The sequence below is a fragment of the Eucyclogobius newberryi genome, unplaced genomic scaffold (genome assembly GCF_026437365.1).
Source record: "Eucyclogobius newberryi isolate DKJ021-1_F unplaced genomic scaffold, fEucNew1.0.hap1 SCAF_41, whole genome shotgun sequence".
Classification (NCBI taxonomy): Eukaryota; Metazoa; Chordata; class Actinopteri; order Gobiiformes; family Gobiidae; genus Eucyclogobius; species Eucyclogobius newberryi.
The window spans coordinates 505,113-524,195 of NW_027316068.1; the positions used below are offsets into that span (position 1 = coordinate 505,113).

Genomic DNA, 19,083 nt, shown 5'->3' on the forward strand with positions numbered 1-19,083 from the left:
GAGGTTTATTGCCAAGTGTGCTTGAAAAAGTAAGCAAATACATCGGCATTATGTCAAATAACATCATCTTGCAATTTTTCCTCAATATCCAGATTAACTGCAGTATATTGAGTGCGCAATAAATTGGCGAGAGTCGATTGATTGAAAGACTTCCAGTTTTTTTTTATAGCTACATTGGTACAGGGGATTTAGCTCAAAGGTAGAAAGATTGATGCCCTCGCTCTCCATTAAACTCAGTTGATTGGACAGGGGCTGAACTTTCGAATGTTGCTGGCTCGCTTTAAAAAAAAAAAGATGTTGCGGCTTGTCAAGTCGCAAATATTTTTTCGACTGGGCTGGATGTCTCTGTGGCGCAATTGGCCAGCGCGCTCGGCTGTTAACTGGGAGGTTGGTGGTTTGAGCCCACCCAGGGACGAGAAGCTATTTTGGAAGAGCTATCGCAGCCAAAATCCACGGGGTAACATTGTTTGCTGAATATCTACCTGAAACAGGTTGGAGTAACACTTTAGAGGCGCTGTGGCTTAGTTGGTCAAAGTGCCTGTCTAGCAAATCCCAGCAGTGCTTTCATGATAGCCTTTCAAGCAAATCAGTTGTTTACATGTACAGAAAAACATATCACCCGAAAGAGCTATTTTGCAATTAGAGATTGAACAGTATCCCTGAATAAACAGAGTAAATGCACTCTTTTCACTCCTTGTTTCTCAGTTTGATGGTAAGGAATGATTGATGTAGACCGTTTTCGGATGACTGTTTTCTTTTGTGAAAAAGGGGAATCAGACAAAAGTTGCAAAGGCATTCAAAGGCTGTGAGTTCGAGACCCACCAGAGTCACTGTTGTAACCCCTGTTATCTACATTGGTAAATAGGAAAGCCTGCTTGTGTTATTAACTGATGAAAGGAACTGCTAAACTTGGTTCAATTACCACAGAATCCCAGTGTGCTATAGGCTGGCCACTGCTTGGTAGGAGTTTCCCGTACGTGAGTGACTGTTCCTTCCTTCCTTCACGCCCCGCTCAACCTCGTCTTCTTCTAAAGAGCTTGGCGCTGTCCTCAGAAGCTTTGGTCTTACTCCGCACCTGAGTGGCCCCACCAAGGGCAAAGGGCACACTCTGGACCTGCTAATGACAAAGCGGGTTAACATTTCAAATTACAGTGTGGTAAATGTTACTTTGTCTGATGGTTTCTGTATTTCTCCAGGTGCAATGAGTTTGCAGTCTTCTTTGCAAGACTCAGTTCAGAACATTAAAAATACCATTATTTGCAGATAACAAGCACGCAGCCAGCTAGACAACTGGAGTTAACCCATTTTGCATTTTTGGCTGACAAAACTGTCCAAGAGATCACCACAAGTCTGAGTTCCACTACATGCTGCCTTTATGCATTGTCTACCAGATTTTTAAAGTCTACGGTGAGCAGTCTGTTGGCTCCAATCACTCAAAAAGTCAACATGTCGCTTGGATCTGGAATATTCCCAAGAGCCTTAAAACTGCGGTCATTAAGCCTCTCTTAAAGAAGAGCAGTCTTGATGCCACAGTGCTAAATAATTACCGGCCCATCTCAAACCTACTACTACTACTCAGTTGTCCATTATTTTATTTTTTTTATCTTTTATTATCAAAAACATCTTACAAGTATTTACATATATTTACATAATTGTACAGACAAACATCACACACAAGTGCAAGGGAATGGGATACACAAGGGCAGGGGGAGAAGAGACAAAAAATTACAGAAAATCAAACACACAATCGTTCTTCAAACTTTCTTCAGTGATGGGGGGTGATGCCGTGGATGGGGGGGTGATGCCGGGGTCAGAAGATGATGTCCAGGTTTCCAGAGGGTATAAGGTGGATCAGGGTGTTGTGGGGGATGAGGTGGGTGATGAACCGGTGCTCTGCTGCCATGTGGAGGTGTCGGAGGTGTGCGGCCAAGAGTCCTTTGAAGATGGGCCAAGGTTCTGCTGTTTGATTGTCACGGAGATGGATGTTCCTGTTGAGATATAATGTATACCGGGCTATGGAGAGGGTTACAGTTGTCCATTCAGGCGTGCAAATTATTTACAATGACAGAAAATGCGCTGCTGTTACAAATTGGAATAAGAGATGGAAAAGTATCCCTGCACACACAGATTAACTGCACTCTTTTCACTTTTTGATTCTCAGTTTGTTGGCAAGGAATGACTGACGTAGACCCATTTTGGATGAAAACCGTGTTTTGCGTTTGTGGAAATGAGCATCACGCAAGGATGTATGGGCTCTGTGGCGCAATGGATAGCGCATTGGACTTCTAGGCATTAGTTGCAAGGGCTTTCAAAGGTTGTGGGTTGAGTCCCACTAGAGTCGCTAATGGTGAGAGAACATTTTTGTTTTTTACAATGGAACGTCTGCGCGCTTTACTATCTGATAAAAGGCACTGCTGAACGAGGTTTATTGCCAAGTGTGCTTGAAAAAGTAAGCAAATACATCGGCATTATGTCAAATAACATTATCTTGCAATTTTTCCTCAATATCCAGATTAACTGCAGTATATTGAGTGCGCAATAAATTGGCGAGAGTCGATTGATTGAAAGACTTCCAGTTTTTTTTATAGCTACATTGGTACAGGGGATTTAGCTCAAAGGTAGAAAGATTGATGCCCTCGCTCTCCATTAAACACAGTTGATTGGACAGGGGCTGAACTTTCGAATGTTGCTGGCTCGCTTTAAAAAAAAAAGATGTTGCGGCTTGTCAAGTCGCAAATATTTTTTCGACTGGGCTGGATGTCTCTGTGGCGCAATTGGCCAGCGCGCTCGGCTGTTAACCGGGAGGTTGGTGGTTTGAGCCCACCCAGGGACGAGAAGCTATTTTGGAAGAGCTATCGCAGCCAAAATCCACGGGGTAACATTGTTTGCTGAATATCTACCTGAAACAGGTTGGAGTAACACTTTAGAGGCGCTGTGGCTTAGTTGGTCAAAGTGCCTGTCTAGCAAATCCCAGCAGTGCTTTCATGATAGCCTTTCAAGCAAATCAGTTGTTTACATGTACAGAAAAACATATCACCCGAAAGAGCTATTTTGCAATTAGAGATTGAACAGTATCCCTGAATAAACAGAGTAAATGCACTCTTTTCACTCCTTGTTTCTCAGTTTGATGGTAAGGAATGATTGATGTAGACCGTTTTCGGATGACTGTTTTCTTTTGTGAAAAAGGGGAATCAGACAAAAGTTGCAAAGGCATTCAAAGGCTGTGAGTTCGAGACCCACCAGAGTCACTGTTGTAACCCCTGTTATCTACATTGGTAAATAGGAAAGCCTGCTTGTGTTATTAACTGATGAAAGGAACTGCTAAACTTGGTTCAATTACCACAGAATCCCAGTGTGCTATAGGCTGGCCACTGCTTGGTAGGAGTTTCCCGTACGTGAGTGACTGTTCCTTCCTTCCTTCACGCCCCGCTCAACCTCGTCTTCTTCTAAAGAGCTTGGCGCTGTCCTCAGAAGCTTTGGTCTTACTCCGCACCTGAGTGGCCCCACCAAGGGCAAAGGGCACACTCTGGACCTGCTAATGACAAAGCGGGTTAACATTTCAAATTACAGTGTGGTAAATGTTACTTTGTCTGATGGTTTCTGTATTTCTCCAGGTGCAATGAGTTTGCAGTCTTCTTTGCAAGACTCAGTTCAGAACATTAAAAATACCATTATTTGCAGATAACAAGCACGCAGCCAGCTAGACAACTGGAGTTAACCCATTTTGCATTTTTGGCTGACAAAACTGTCCAAGAGATCACCACAAGTCTGAGTTCCACTACATGCTGCCTTTATGCATTGTCTACCAGATTTTTAAAGTCTACGGTGAGCAGTCTGTTGGCTCCAATCACTCAAAAAGTCAACATGTCGCTTGGATCTGGAATATTCCCAAGAGCCTTAAAACTGCGGTCATTAAGCCTCTCTTAAAGAAGAGCAGTCTTGATGCCACAGTGCTAAATAATTACCGGCCCATTTCAAACCTACTACTACTACTCAGTTGTCCATTATTTTAATTTTTTTTTTATCTTTTATTATCAAAAACATCTTACAAGTATTTACATATATTTACATAATTGTACAGACAAACATCACACACAAGTGCAAGGGAATGGGATACACAAGGGCAGGGGGAGAAGAGACAAAAAATTACAGAAAATCAAACACACCATCATTCTCCAAACTTTCTTCAGTGATGGGGGTTGATGCCGTGGTTGGGGGAGGTGATGCCGGGGTCAGAAGATGATGTCCAGGTTTCCAGAGGGTATAAGGTGGATCAGGGTGTTGTGGGGGACGAGGTGGGTGATGAACCGGTGCTCTGCTGCCATGTGGAGGTGTCGGAGGTGTGCGGCCAAGAGTCCTTTGAAGATGGGCCAAGGTTCTGCTGTTTTATTGTCACGGAGATGGATGTTCCTGTTGAGATATAATGTATACCGGGCTATGGAGAGGGTTACAGTTGTCCATTCAGGCGTGCAAATTGTTTACAATGACAGAAAATGCGCTGCTGTTACAAATTGGAATAAGAGATGGAAAAGTATCCCTGCACACACAGATTAACTGCACTCTTTTCACTTTTTGATTCTCAGTTTGTTGGCAAGGAATGACTGACGTAGACCCATTTTGGATGAAAACCGTGTTTTGCGTTTGTGGAAATGAGCATCACGCAAGGACGTATGGGCTCTGTGGCGCAATGGATAGCGCATTGGACTTCTAGGCATTAGTTGCAAGGGCTTTCAAAGGTTGTGGGTTGAGTCCCACTGGAGTCGCTAATGGCGAGAGAACATTTTTGTTTTTTACAATGGAACGTCTGCGCGCTTTACTATCTGATAAAAAGCACTGCTGAACGAGGTTTATTGCCAAGTGTGCTTGAAAAAGTAAGCAAATACATCGGCATTATGTCAAATAACATCATCTTGCAATTTTTCCTCAATATCCAGATTAACTGCAGTATATTGAGTGCGCAAAAAATTGGCGAGAGTCGATTGATTGAAAGACTTCCAGTTTTTTTTTATAGCTACATTGGTACAGGGGATTTAGCTCAAAGGTAGAAAGATTGATGCCCTCGCTCTCCATTAAACTCAGTTGATTGGACAGGGGCTGAACTTTCGAATGTTGCTGGCTCGCTTTAAAAAAAAAAAGATGTTGCGGCTTGTCGAGTCGCAAATATTTTATTGCCTAGGCTGGATGTCTCTGTGGCGCAATTGGCCAGCGCGCTCGGCTGTTAACCGGGAGGTTGGTGGTTTGAGCCCACCCAGGGACGAGAAGCTATTTTGGAAGAGCTATCGCAGCCAAAATCCACGGGGTAACATTGTTTGCTGAATATCTACCTGAAACAGGTTGGAGTAACACTTTAGAGGCGCTGTGGCTTAGTTGGTCAAAGTGCCTGTCTAGTAAATCCCAGCAGTGCTTTCATGATAGCCTTTCAAGCAAATCAGTTGTTTACATGTACAGAAAAACATATCACCCGAAAGAGCTATTTTGCAATTAGAGATTGAACAGTATCCCTGAATAAACAGAGTAAATGCACTCTTTTCACTCCTTGTTTCTCAGTTTGATGGTAAGGAATGATTGATGTAGACCGTTTTCGGATGACTGTTTTCTTTTGTGAAAAAGGGGAATCAGACAAAAGTTGCAAAGGCATTCAAAGGCTGTGAGTTCGAGACCCACCAGAGTCACTGTTGTAACCCCTGTTATCTACATTGGTAAATAGGAAAGCCTGCTTGTGTTATTAACTGATGAAAGGAACTGCTAAACTTGGTTCAATTACCACAGAATCCCAGTGTGCTATAGGCTGGCCACTGCTTGGTAGGAGTTTCCCGTACGTGAGTGACTGTTCCTTCCTTCCTTCACGCCCCGCTCAACCTCGTCTTCTTCTAAAGAGCTTGGCGCTGTCCTCAGAAGCTTTGGTCTTACTCCGCACCTGAGTGGCCCCACCAAGGGCAAAGGGCACACTCTGGACCTGCTAATGACAAAGCGGGTTAACATTTCAAATTACAGTGTGGTAAATGTTACTTTGTCTGATGGTTTCTGTATTTCTCCAGGTGCAATGAGTTTGCAGTCTTCTTTGCAAGACTCAGTTCAGAACATTAAAAATACCATTATTTGCAGATAACAAGCACGCAGCCAGCTAGACAACTGGAGTTAACCCATTTTGCATTTTTGGCTGACAAAACTGTCCAAGAGATCACCACAAGTCTGAGTTCCACTACATGCTGCCTTTATGCATTGTCTACCAGATTTTTAAAGTCTACGGTGAGCAGTCTGTTGGCTCCAATCACTCAAAAAGTCAACATGTCGCTTGGATCTGGAATATTCCCAAGAGCCTTAAAACTGCGGTCATTAAGCCTCTCTTAAAGAAGAGCAGTCTTGATGCCACAGTGCTAAATAATTACCGGCCCATCTCAAACCTACTACTACTACTCAGTTGTCCATTATTTTATTTTTTTTATCTTTTATTATCAAAAACATCTTACAAGTATTTACATATATTTACATAATTGTACAGACAAACATCACACACAAGTGCAAGGGAATGGGATACACAAGGGCAGGGGGAGAAGAGACAAAAAATTACAGAAAATCAAACACACAATCATTCTTCAAACTTTCTTCAGTGATGGGGGGTGATGCCGTGGATGGGGGGGTGATGCCGGGGTCAGAAGATGATGTCCAGGTTTCCAGAGGGTATAAGGTGGATCAGGGTGTTGTGGGGGATGAGGTGGGTGATGAACCGGTGCTCTGCTGCCATGTGGAGGTGTCGGAGGTGTGCGGCCAAGAGTCCTTTGAAGATGGGCCAAGGTTCTGCTGTTTTATTGTCACGGAGATGGATGTTCCTGTTGAGATATAATGTATACCGGGCTATGGAGAGGGTTACAGTTGTCCATTCAGGCGTGCAAATTATTTACAATGACAGAAAATGCGCTGCTGTTACAAATTGGAATAAGAGATGGAAAAGTATCCCTGCACACACAGATTAACTGCACTCTTTTCACTTTTTGATTCTCAGTTTGTTGGCAAGGAATGACTGACGTAGACCCATTTTGGATGAAAACCGTGTTTTGCGTTTGTGGAAATGAGCATCACGCAAGGATGTATGGGCTCTGTGGCGCAATGGATAGCGCATTGGACTTCTAGGCATTAGTTGCAAGGGCTTTCAAAGGTTGTGGGTTGAGTCCCACTAGAGTCGCTAATGGTGAGAGAACATTTTTGTTTTTTACAATGGAACGTCTGCGCGCTTTACTATCTGATAAAAGGCACTGCTGAACGAGGTTTATTGCCAAGTGTGCTTGAAAAAGTAAGCAAATACATCGGCATTATGTCAAATAACATTATCTTGCAATTTTTCCTCAATATCCAGATTAACTGCAGTATATTGAGTGCGCAATAAATTGGCGAGAGTCGATTGATTGAAAGACTTCCAGTTTTTTTTATAGCTACATTGGTACAGGGGATTTAGCTCAAAGGTAGAAAGATTGATGCCCTCGCTCTCCATTAAACACAGTTGATTGGACAGGGGCTGAACTTTCGAATGTTGCTGGCTCGCTTTAAAAAAAAAAAGATGTTGCGGCTTGTCAAGTCGCAAATATTTTTTCGACTGGGCTGGATGTCTCTGTGGCGCAATTGGCCAGCGCGCTGGGCTGTTAACTGGGAGGTTGGTGGTTTGAGCCCACCCAGGGACGAGAAGCTATTTTGGAAGAGCTATCGCAGCCAAAATCCACGGGGTAACATTGTTTGCTGAATATCTACCTGAAACAGGTTGGAGTAACACTTTAGAGGCGCTGTGGCTTAGTTGGTCAAAGTGCCTGTCTAGCAAATCCCAGCAGTGCTTTCATGATAGCCTTTCAAGCAAATCAGTTGTTTACATGTACAGAAAAACATATCACCCGAAAGAGCTATTTTGCAATTAGAGATTGAACAGTATCCCTGAATAAACAGAGTAAATGCACTCTTTTCACTCCTTGTTTCTCAGTTTGATGGTAAGGAATGATTGATGTAGACCGTTTTCTGATGACTGTTTTCTTTTGTGAAAAAGGGGAATCAGACAAAAGTTGCAAAGGCATTCAAAGGCTGTGAGTTCGAGACCCACCAGAGTCACTGTTGTAACCCCTGTTATCTACATTGGTAAATAGGAAAGCCTGCTTGTGTTATTAACTGATGAAAGGAACTGCTAAACTTGGTTCAATTACCACAGAATCCCAGTGTGCTATAGGCTGGCCACTGCTTGGTAGGAGTTTCCCGTACGTGAGTGACTGTTCCTTCCTTCCTTCACGCCCCGCTCAACCTCGTCTTCTTCTAAAGAGCTTGGCGCTGTCCTCAGAAGCTTTGGTCTTACTCCGCACCTGAGTGGCCCCACCAAGGGCAAAGGGCACACTCTGGACCTGCTAATGACAAAGCGGGTTAACATTTCAAATTACAGTGTGGTAAATGTTACTTTGTCTGATGGTTTCTGTATTTCTCCAGGTGCAATGAGTTTGCAGTCTTCTTTGCAAGACTCAGTTCAGAACATTAAAAATACCATTATTTGCAGATAACAAGCACGCAGCCAGCTAGACAACTGGAGTTAACCCATTTTGCATTTTTGGCTGACAAAACTGTCCAAGAGATCACCACAAGTCTGAGTTCCACTACATGCTGCCTTTATGCATTGTCTACCAGATTTTTAAAGTCTACGGTGAGCAGTCTGTTGGCTCCAATCACTCAAAAAGTCAACATGTCGCTTGGATCTGGAATATTCCCAAGAGCCTTAAAACTGCGGTCATTAAGCCTCTCTTAAAGAAGAGCAGTCTTGATGCCACAGTGCTAAATAATTACCGGCCCATCTCAAACCTACTACTACTACTCAGTTGTCCATTATTTTATTTTTTTTATCTTTTATTATCAAAAACATCTTACAAGTATTTACATATATTTACATAATTGTACAGACAAACATCACACACAAGTGCAAGGGAATGGGATACACAAGGGCAGGGGGAGAAGAGACAAAAAATTACAGAAAATCAAACACACAATCGTTCTTCAAACTTTCTTCAGTGATGGGGGGTGATGCCGTGGATGGGGGGGTGATGCCGGGGTCAGAAGATGATGTCCAGGTTTCCAGAGGGTATAAGGTGGATCAGGGTGTTGTGGGGGATGAGGTGGGTGATGAACCGGTGCTCTGCTGCCATGTGGAGGTGTCGGAGGTGTGCGGCCAAGAGTCCTTTGAAGATGGGCCAAGGTTCTGCTGTTTTATTGTCACGGAGATGGATGTTCCTGTTGAGATATAATGTATACCGGGCTATGGAGAGGGTTACAGTTGTCCATTCAGGCGTGCAAATTATTTACAATGACAGAAAATGCGCTGCTGTTACAAATTGGAATAAGAGATGGAAAAGTATCCCTGCACACACAGATTAACTGCACTCTTTTCACTTTTTGATTCTCAGTTTGTTGGCAAGGAATGACTGACGTAGACCCATTTTGGATGAAAACCGTGTTTTGCGTTTGTGGAAATGAGCATCACGCAAGGACGTATGGGCTCTGTGGCGCAATGGATAGCGCATTGGACTTCTAGGCATTAGTTGCAAGGGCTTTCAAAGGTTGTGGGTTGGAGTCCCACCAGAGTCGCTAATGGTGAGAGAAAATTTTTATTTTTTACAATGGAACGTCTGCGCGCTTTACTATCTCATAAAAGGCACTGCTGAACAAGGTTTATTGCCAAGTGTGCTTGAAAAAGTAAGCAAATACATCTGCATCATGTCAAATAACATTATCTTGCAATTTTTCCTCAATATCCAGATTAACTGCAGTATATTGAGTGCGCAATAAATTGGCGAGAGTCGATTGATTAAAAGACTTCCAGTTTTTTTTATAGTTACATTGGTACAGGGGATTTAGCTCAAAGGTAGAAAGATTGATGCCCTCGCTCTCCATTAAACATAGTTGATTGGACAGGGGCTGAACTTTCGAATGTTGCTGGCTCGCTTTAAAAAAAAAAAGATGTTGCGGCTTGTCGAGTCGCAAATATTTTTTCGACTGGGCTGGATGTCTCTGTGGCGCAATTGGTCAGCGCGCTCGGCTGTTAACCGGGAGGTTGGTGGTTCGAGCCCACCCAGGGACGAGAAGCTATTTTGGAAGAGCTATCGCAGGCAAAATCCACGAGGTAACATTGTTTGCTGAATATCTACCTGAAACAGGTTGGAGTAACATTTTAGAGGCGCTGTGGCTTAGTTGGTCAAAGTGCCTGTCTAGTAAATTCCAGCAGTGCCTTCATGATAGCCTTTCAAGCAAATCAGTTGTTTACATGTACAGAAAAACATATCACCCGAAAGAGCTATTTTGCAATTAGAGATTGAACAGTATCCCTGAATAAACAGAGTAAATGCACTCTTTTCACTCCTTGTTTCTCAGTTTGATGGTAAGGAATGATTGATGTAGACCGTTTTCGGATGACTGTTTTCTTTTGTGAAAAAGGGGAATCAGACAAAAGTTGCAAAGGCATTCAAAGGCTGTGAGTTCGAGACCCACCAGAGTCACTGTTGTAACCCCTGTTATCTACATTGGTAAATAGGAAAGCCTGCTTGTGTTATTAACTGATGAAAGGAACTGCTAAACTTGGTTCAATTACCACAGAATCCCAGTGTGCTATAGGCTGGCCACTGCTTGGTAGGAGTTTCCCGTACGTGAGTGACTGTTCCTTCCTTCCTTCACGCCCCGCTCAACCTCGTCTTCTTCTAAAGAGCTTGGCGCTGTCCTCAGAAGCTTTGGTCTTACTCCGCACCTGAGTGGCCCCACCAAGGGCAAAGGGCACACTCTGGACCTGCTAATGACAAAGCGGGTTAACATTTCAAATTACAGTGTGGTAAATGTTACTTTGTCTGATGGTTTCTGTATTTCTCCAGGTGCAATGAGTTTGCAGTCTTCTTTGCAAGACTCAGTTCAGAACATTAAAAATACCATTATTTGCAGATAACAAGCACGCAGCCAGCTAGACAACTGGAGTTAACCCATTTTGCATTTTTGGCTGACAAAACTGTCCAAGAGATCACCACAAGTCTGAGTTCCACTACATGCTGCCTTTATGCATTGTCTACCAGATTTTTAAAGTCTACGGTGAGCAGTCTGTTGGCTCCAATCACTCAAAAAGTCAACATGTCGCTTGGATCTGGAATATTCCCAAGAGCCTTAAAACTGCGGTCATTAAGCCTCTCTTAAAGAAGAGCAGTCTTGATGCCACAGTGCTAAATAATTACCGGCCCATCTCAAACCTACTACTACTACTCAGTTGTCCATTATTTTATTTTTTTTATCTTTTATTATCAAAAACATCTTACAAGTATTTACATATATTTACATAATTGTACAGACAAACATCACACACAAGTGCAAGGGAATGGGATACACAAGGGCAGGGGGAGAAGAGACAAAAAATTACAGAAAATCAAACACACAATCATTCTTCAAACTTTCTTCAGTGATGGGGGGTGATGCCTTGGATGGGGGGGTGATGCCGGGGTCAGAAGATGATGTCCAGGTTTCCAGAGGGTATAAGGTGGATCAGGGTGTTGTGGGGGATGAGGTGGGTGATGAACCGGTGCTCTGCTGCCATGTGGAGGTGTCGGAGGTGTGCGGCCAAGAGTCCTTTGAAGATGGGCCAAGGTTCTGCTGTTTTATTGTCACGGAGATGGATGTTCCTGTTGAGATATAATGTATACCGGGCTATGGAGAGGGTTACAGTTGTCCATTCAGGCGTGCAAATTATTTACAATGACAGAAAATGCGCTGCTGTTACAAATTGGAATAAGAGATGGAAAAGTATCCCTGCACACACAGATTAACTGCACTCTTTTCACTTTTTGATTCTCAGTTTGTTGGCAAGGAATGACTGACGTAGACCCATTTTGGATGAAAACCGTGTTTTGCGTTTGTGGAAATGAGCATCACGCAAGGATGTATGGGCTCTGTGGCGCAATGGATAGCGCATTGGACTTCTTGGCATTAGTTGCAAGGGCTTTCAAAGGTTGTGGGTTGAGTCCCACTAGAGTCGCTAATGGTGAGAGAACATTTTTGTTTTTTACAATGGAACGTCTGCGCGCTTTACTATCTGATAAAAGGCACTGCTGAACGAGGTTTATTGCCAAGTGTGCTTGAAAAAGTAAGCAAATACATCGGCATTATGTCAAATAACATTATCTTGCAATTTTTCCTCAATATCCAGATTAACTGCAGTATATTGAGTGCGCAATAAATTGGCGAGAGTCGATTGATTGAAAGACTTCCAGTTTTTTTTATAGCTACATTGGTACAGGGGATTTAGCTCAAAGGTAGAAAGATTGATGCCCTCGCTCTCCATTAAACACAGTTGATTGGACAGGGGCTGAACTTTCGAATGTTGCTGGCTCGCTTTAAAAAAAAAAAGATGTTGCGGCTTGTCAAGTCGCAAATATTTTTTCGACTGGGCTGGATGTCTCTGTGGCGCAATTGGCCAGCGCGCTCGGCTGTTAACCGGGAGGTTTGTGGTTCGAGCCCACCCAGGGACGACAAGCTATTTTGGAAGAGCTATCGCAGGCAAAATCCACGAGGTAACATTGTTTGCTGAATATCTACCTGAAACAGGTTGGAGTAACATTTTAGAGGCGCTGTGGCTTAGTTGGTCAAAGTGCCTGTCTAGTAAATCCCAGCAGTGCCTTCATGATAGCCTTTCAAGCAAATCAGTTGTTTACATGTACAGAAAAACATATCACCTGAAAGAGCTATTTTGCAATTATAGATTGAACAGTATCCCTGAATAAACAGAGTAAATGCACTCTTTTCACTCCTTGTTTCTCAGTTTGATGGTAAGGAATGATTGATGTAGACCGTTTTCGGATGACTGTTTTGCTTTTGTGAAAAAGGGGAATCAGACAAAAGTTGCAAAGGCATTCAAAGGCTGTGAGTTCGAGACCCACCAGAGTCACTGTTGTAACCCCTGTTATCTACATTGGTAAATAGGAAAGCCTGCTTGTGTTATTAACTGATGAAAGGAACTGCTAAACTTGGTTCAATTACCACAGAATCCCAGTGTGCTATATGCTGGCCACTGCTTGGTAGGAGTTTCCCGTACGTGAGTGACTGTTCCTTCCTTCCTTCACGCCCCGCTCAACCTCGTCTTCTTCTAAAGAGCTTGGCGCTGTCCTCAGAAGCTTTGGTCTTACTCAGCACCTGAGTGGCCCCACCAAGGGCAAAGGGCACACTCTGGACCTGCTAATGACAAAGCGGGTTAACATTTCAAATTACAGTGTGGTAAATGTTACTTTGTCTGATGGTTTCTGTATTTCTCCAGGTGCAATGAGTTTGCAGTCTTCTTTGCAAGACTCAGTTCAGAACATTAAAAATACCATTATTTGCAGATAACAAGCACGCAGCCAGCTAGACAACTGGAGTTAACCCATTTTGCATTTTTGGCTGACAAAACTGTCCAAGAGATCACCACAAGTCTGAGTTCCACTACATGCTGCCTTTATGCATTGCCTACTAGATTTTTAAAGTCTACGGTGAGCAGTCTGTTGGCTCCACTCACTCAAAAAGTCAACATGTTGCTTCGATCTGGAATATTCCCAAGAGCCTTAAAACTGCGGTCATTAAGCCTCTCTTAAAGAAGAGCAGTCTTGATGCCACAGTGCTAAATAATTACCGGCCCATTTCAAACCTACTACTACTACTCAGTTGTCCATTATTTTAATTTTTTTTTTATCTTTTATTATCAAAAACATCTTACAAGTATTTACATATATTTACATAATTGTACAGACAAACATCACACACAAGTGCAAGGGAATGGGATACACAAGGGCAGGGGGAGAAGAGACAAAAAATTACAGAAAATCAAACACACCATCATTCTACAAACTTTCTTCAGTGATGGGGGTTGATGCCGTGGTTGGGGGAGGTGATGCCGGGGTCAGAAGATGATGTCCAGGTTTCCAGAGGGTATAAGGTGGATCAGGGTGTTGTGGGGGACGAGGTGGGTGATGAACCGGTGCTCTGCTGCCATGTGGAGGTGTCGGAGGTGTGCAGCCAAGAGTCCTTTGAAGATGGGCCAAGGTTCTGCTGTTTTATTGTCACGGAGATGGATGTTCCTGTTGAGATATAATGTATACCGGGCTATGGAGAGGGTTACAGTTGTCCATTCAGGCGTGCAAATTGTTTACAATGACAGAAAATGCGCTGCTGTTACAAATTGGAATAAGAGATGGAAAAGTATCCCTGCACACACAGATTAACTGCACTCTTTTCACTTTTTGATTCTCAGTTTGTTGGCAAGGAATGACTGACGTAGACCCATTTTGGATGAAAACCGTGTTTTGCGTTTGTGGAAATGAGCATCACGCAAGGATGTATGGGCTCTGTGGCGCAATGGATAGCGCATTGGACTTCTAGGCATTAGTTGCAAGGGCTTTCAAAGGTTGTGGGTTGAGTCCCACTAGAGTCGCTAATGGTGAGAGAACATTTTTGTTTTTTACAATGGAACGTCTGCGCGCTTTACTATCTGATAAAAGGCACTGCTGAACGAGGTTTATTGCCAAGTGTGCTTGAAAAAGTAAGCAAATACATCGGCATTATGTCAAATAACATTATCTTGCAATTTTTCCTCAATATCCAGATTAACTGCAGTATATTGAGTGCGCAATAAATTGGTGAGAGTCGATTGATTGAAAGACTTCCATTTTTTTTATAGCTACATTGGTACAGGGGATTTAGCTCAAAGGTAGAAAGATTGATGCCCTCGCTCTCCATTAAACACAGTTGATTGGACAGGGGCTGAACTTTCGAATGTTGCTGGCTCGCTTTAAAAAAAAAAAGATGTTGCGGCTTGTCAAGTTGCAAATATTTTTTCGACTGGGCTGGATGTCTCTGTGGCGCAATTGGCCAGCGCGCTTGGCTGTTAACCGGGAGGTTGGTGGTTCGAGCCCACCCAGGGACGACAAGCTATTTTGGAAGAGCTATCGCAGGCAAAATCCACGAGGTAACATTGTTTGCTGAATATCTACCTGAAACAGGTTGGAGTAACATTTTAGAGGCGCTGTGGCTTAGTTGGTCAAAGTGCCTGTCTAGTAAATCCCAGCAGTGCCTTCATGATAGCCTTTCAAGCAAATCAGTTGTTTACATGTACAGAAAAACATATCACCCCAAAGAGCTATTTTGCAATTATAGATTGAACAGTATCCCTGAATAAACAGAGTAAATGCACTCTTTTCACTCCTTGTTTCTCAGTTTGATGGTAAGGAATGATTGATGTAGACCGTTTTCGGATGACTGTTTTGCTTTTGTGAAAAAGGGGAATCAGACAAAAGTTGCAAAGGCATTCAAAGGCTGTGAGTTCGAGACCCACCAGAGTCACTGTTGTAACCCCTGTTATCTACATTGGTAAATAGGAAAGCCTGCTTGTGTTATTAACTGATGAAAGGAACTGCTAAACTTGGTTCAATTACCACAGAATCCCAGTGTGCTATATGCTGGCCACTGCTTGGTAGGAGTTTCCCGTACGTGAGTGACTGTTCCTTCCTTCCTTCACGCCCCGCTCAACCTCGTCTTCTTCTAAAGAGCTTGGCGCTGTCCTCAGAAGCTTTGGTCTTACTCAGCACCTGAGTGGCCCCACCAAGGGCAAAGGGCACACTCTGGACCTGCTAATGACAAAGCGGGTTAACATTTCAAATTACAGTGTGGTAAATGTTACTTTGTCTGATGGTTTCTGTATTTCTCCAGGTGCAATGAGTTTGCAGTCTTCTTTGCAAGACTCAGTTCAGAACATTAAAAATACCATTATTTGCAGATAACAAGCACGCAGCCAGCTAGACAACTGGAGTTAACCCATTTTGCATTTTTGGCTGACAAAACTGTCCAAGAGATCACCACAAGTCTGAGTTCCACTACATGCTGCCTTTATGCATTGCCTACTAGATTTTTAAAGTCTACGGTGAGCAGTCTGTTGGCTCCACTCACTCAAAAAGTCAACATGTTGCTTCGATCTGGAATATTCCCAAGAGCCTTAAAACTGCGGTCATTAAGCCTCTCTTAAAGAAGAGCAGTCTTGATGCCACAGTGCTAAATAATTACCGGCCCATTTCAAACCTACTACTACTACTCAGTTGTCCATTATTTTAATTTTTTTTTTATCTTTTATTATCAAAAACATCTTACAAGTATTTACATATATTTACATAATTGTACAGACAAACATCACACACAAGTGCAAGGGAATGGGATACACAAGGGCAGGGGGAGAAGAGACAAAAAATTACAGAAAATCAAACACACCATCATTCTCCAAACTTTCTTCAGTGATGGGGGTTGATGCCGTGGTTGGGGGAGGTGATGCCGGGGTCAGAAGATGATGTCCAGGTTTCCAGAGGGTATAAGGTGGATCAGGGTGTTGTGGGGGACGAGGTGGGTGATGAACCGGTGCTCTGCTGCCATGTGGAGGTGTCGGAGGTGTGCGGCCAAGAGTCCTTTGAAGATGGGCCAAGGTTCTGCTGTTTTATTGTCACGGAGATGGATGTTCCTGTTGAGATATAATGTATACCGGGCTATGGAGAGGGTTACAGTTGTCCATTCAGGCGTGCAAATTGTTTACAATGACAGAAAATGCGCTGCTGTTACAAATTGGAATAAGAGATGGAAAAGTATCCCTGCACACACAGATTAACTGCACTCTTTTCACTTTTTGATTCTCAGTTTGTTGGCAAGGAATGACTGACGTAGACCCATTTTGGATGAAAACCGTGTTTTGCGTTTGTGGAAATGAGCATCACGCAAGGACGTATGGGCTCTGTGGCGCAATGGATAGCGCATTGGACTTCTAGGCATTAGTTGCAAGGGCTTTCAAAGGTTGTGGGTTGGAGTCCCACCAGAGTCGTTAATGGTGAGAGAACATTTTTGTTTTTTACAATGGAACGTCTGCGCGCTTTACTATCTCATAAAAGGCACTGCTGAACAAGGTTTATTGCCAAGTGTGCTTGAAAAAGTAAGCAAATACATCTGCATCATGTCAAATAACATTATCTTGCAATTTTTCCTCAATATCCAGATTAACTGCAGTATATTGAGTGCGCAATAAATTGGCGAGAGTCGATTGATTGAAAGACTTCCAGTTTTTTTTATAGCTACATTGGTACAGGGGATTTAGCTCAAAGGTAGAAAGATTGATGCCCTCGCTCTCCATTAAACACAGTTGATTGGACAGGGGCTGAACTTTCGAATGTTGCTGGCTCGCTTTAAAAAAAAAAAGATGTTGCGGCTTGTCGAGTCGCAAATATTTTTTCGACTGGGCTGGATGTCTCTGTGGCGCAATTGGCCAGCGCGCTCGGCTGTTAACCGGGAGGTTGGTGGTTCGAGCCCACCCAGGGACGACAACCTATTTTGGAAGAGCTATCGCAGGCAAAATCCACGAGGTAACATTGTTTGCTGAATATCTACCTGAAACAGGTTGGAGTAACATTTTAGAGGCGCTGTGGCTTAGTTGGTCAAAGTGCCTGTCTAGTAAATCCCAGCAGTGCCTTCATGATAGCCTTTCAAGCAAATCAGTTGTTTACATGTACAGAAAAACATATCACCCGAAAGAGCTATTTTGCAATTATAGATTGAACAGTATCCCTGAATAAACAGAGTAAATGCACTCTTTTCACTCCTTGTTTCTCAGTTTGATGGTAAGGAATGATTGATGTAGACCGTTTTCGGATGACTGTTTTCTTTTGTGAAAAAGGGGAATCAGACAAAAGTTGCAAAGGCATTCAAAGGCTGTGAGTTCGAGACCCACCAGAGTCACTGTTGTAACCCCTGTTATCTACATTGGTAAATAGGAAAGCCTGCTTGTGTTATTAACTGATGAAAGGAACTGCTAAACTTGGTTCAATTACCACAGAATCCCAGTGTGCTATAGGCTGGCCACTGCTTGGTAGGAGTTTCCCGTACGTGAGTGACTGTTCCTTCCTTCCTTCACGCCCCGCTCAACCTCGTCTTCTTCTAAAGAGCTTGGCGCTGTCCTCAGAAGCTTTGGTCTTACTCCGCACCTGAGTGGCCCCACCAAGGGCAAAGGGCACACTCTGGACCTGCTAATGACAAAGCGGGTTAACATTTCAAATTACAGTGTGGTAAATGTTACTTTGTCTGATGGTTTCTGTATTTCTCCAGGTGCAATGAGTTTGCAGTCTTCTTTGCAAGACTCAGTTCAGAACATTAAAAATACCATTATTTGCAGATAACAAGCACGCAGCCAGCTAGACAACTGGAGTTAACCCATTTTGCATTTTTGGCTGACAAAACTGTCCAAGAGATCACCACAAGTCTGAGTTCCACTACATGCTGCCTTTATGCATTGTCTACCAGATTTTTAAAGTCTACGGTGAGCAGTCTGTTGGCTCCAATCACTCAAAAAGTCAACATGTCGCTTGGATCTGGAATATTCCCAAGAGCCTTAAAACTGCGGTCATTAAGCCTCTCTTAAAGAAGAGCAGTCTTGATGCCACAGTGCTAAATAATTACCGGCCCATCTCAAACCTACTACTACTACTCAGTTGTCCATTATTTTATTTTTTTTATCTTTTATTATCAAAAACATCTTACAAGTATTTACATATATTTACATAATTGTACAGACAAACATCACACACAAGTGCAAGGGAATGGGATACACAAGGGCAGGGGGAGAAGAGACAAAAAATTACAGAAAATCAAACACACAATCATTCTTCAAACTTTCTTCAGTGATGGGGGGTGATGCCGTGGATGGGGGGGTGATGCCGGGGTCAGAAGATGATGTCCAGGTTTCCAGAGGGTATAAGGTGGATCAGGGTGTTGTGGGGGATGAGGTGGGTGATGAACCGGTGCTCTGCTGCCATGTGGAGGTGTCGGAGGTGTGCGGCCAAGAGTCCTTTGAAGATGGGCCAAGGTTCTGCTGTTTTATTGTCACGGAGATGGATGTTCCTGTTGAGATATAATGTATACCGGGCTATGGAGAGGGTTACAGTTGTCCATTCAGGCGTGCAAATTATTTACAATGACAGAAAATGCGCTGCTGTTACAAATTGGAATAAGAGATGGAAAAGTATCCCTGCACACACAGATTAACTG

At 43.2% G+C, this 19,083-nt stretch overlaps 4 non-coding genes across 4 annotated transcripts; all 4 read left to right on the forward strand.

The window, feature by feature from the left end:
* Positions 1-9,512: 9,512 nt before the first annotated feature.
* trnar-ucu (transfer RNA arginine (anticodon UCU)) lies at positions 9,513-9,603 on the forward strand. The gene is given in 2 exon segments: positions 9,513-9,549; positions 9,568-9,603. It is a non-coding gene; the product is annotated as a tRNA-Arg (tRNA).
* Positions 9,604-10,022: 419 nt separating this feature from the next.
* On the forward strand, positions 10,023-10,096 carry trnan-guu (transfer RNA asparagine (anticodon GUU)). The gene has a single exon. It is a non-coding gene; the product is annotated as a tRNA-Asn (tRNA).
* Positions 10,097-16,779: 6,683 nt separating this feature from the next.
* Positions 16,780-16,870, forward strand: trnar-ucu (transfer RNA arginine (anticodon UCU)). The gene is given in 2 exon segments: positions 16,780-16,816; positions 16,835-16,870. It is a non-coding gene; the product is annotated as a tRNA-Arg (tRNA).
* A 419-nt stretch (positions 16,871-17,289) lies between these two features.
* trnan-guu (transfer RNA asparagine (anticodon GUU)) lies at positions 17,290-17,363 on the forward strand. The gene has a single exon. It is a non-coding gene; the product is annotated as a tRNA-Asn (tRNA).
* Positions 17,364-19,083: the final 1,720 nt, after the last annotated feature.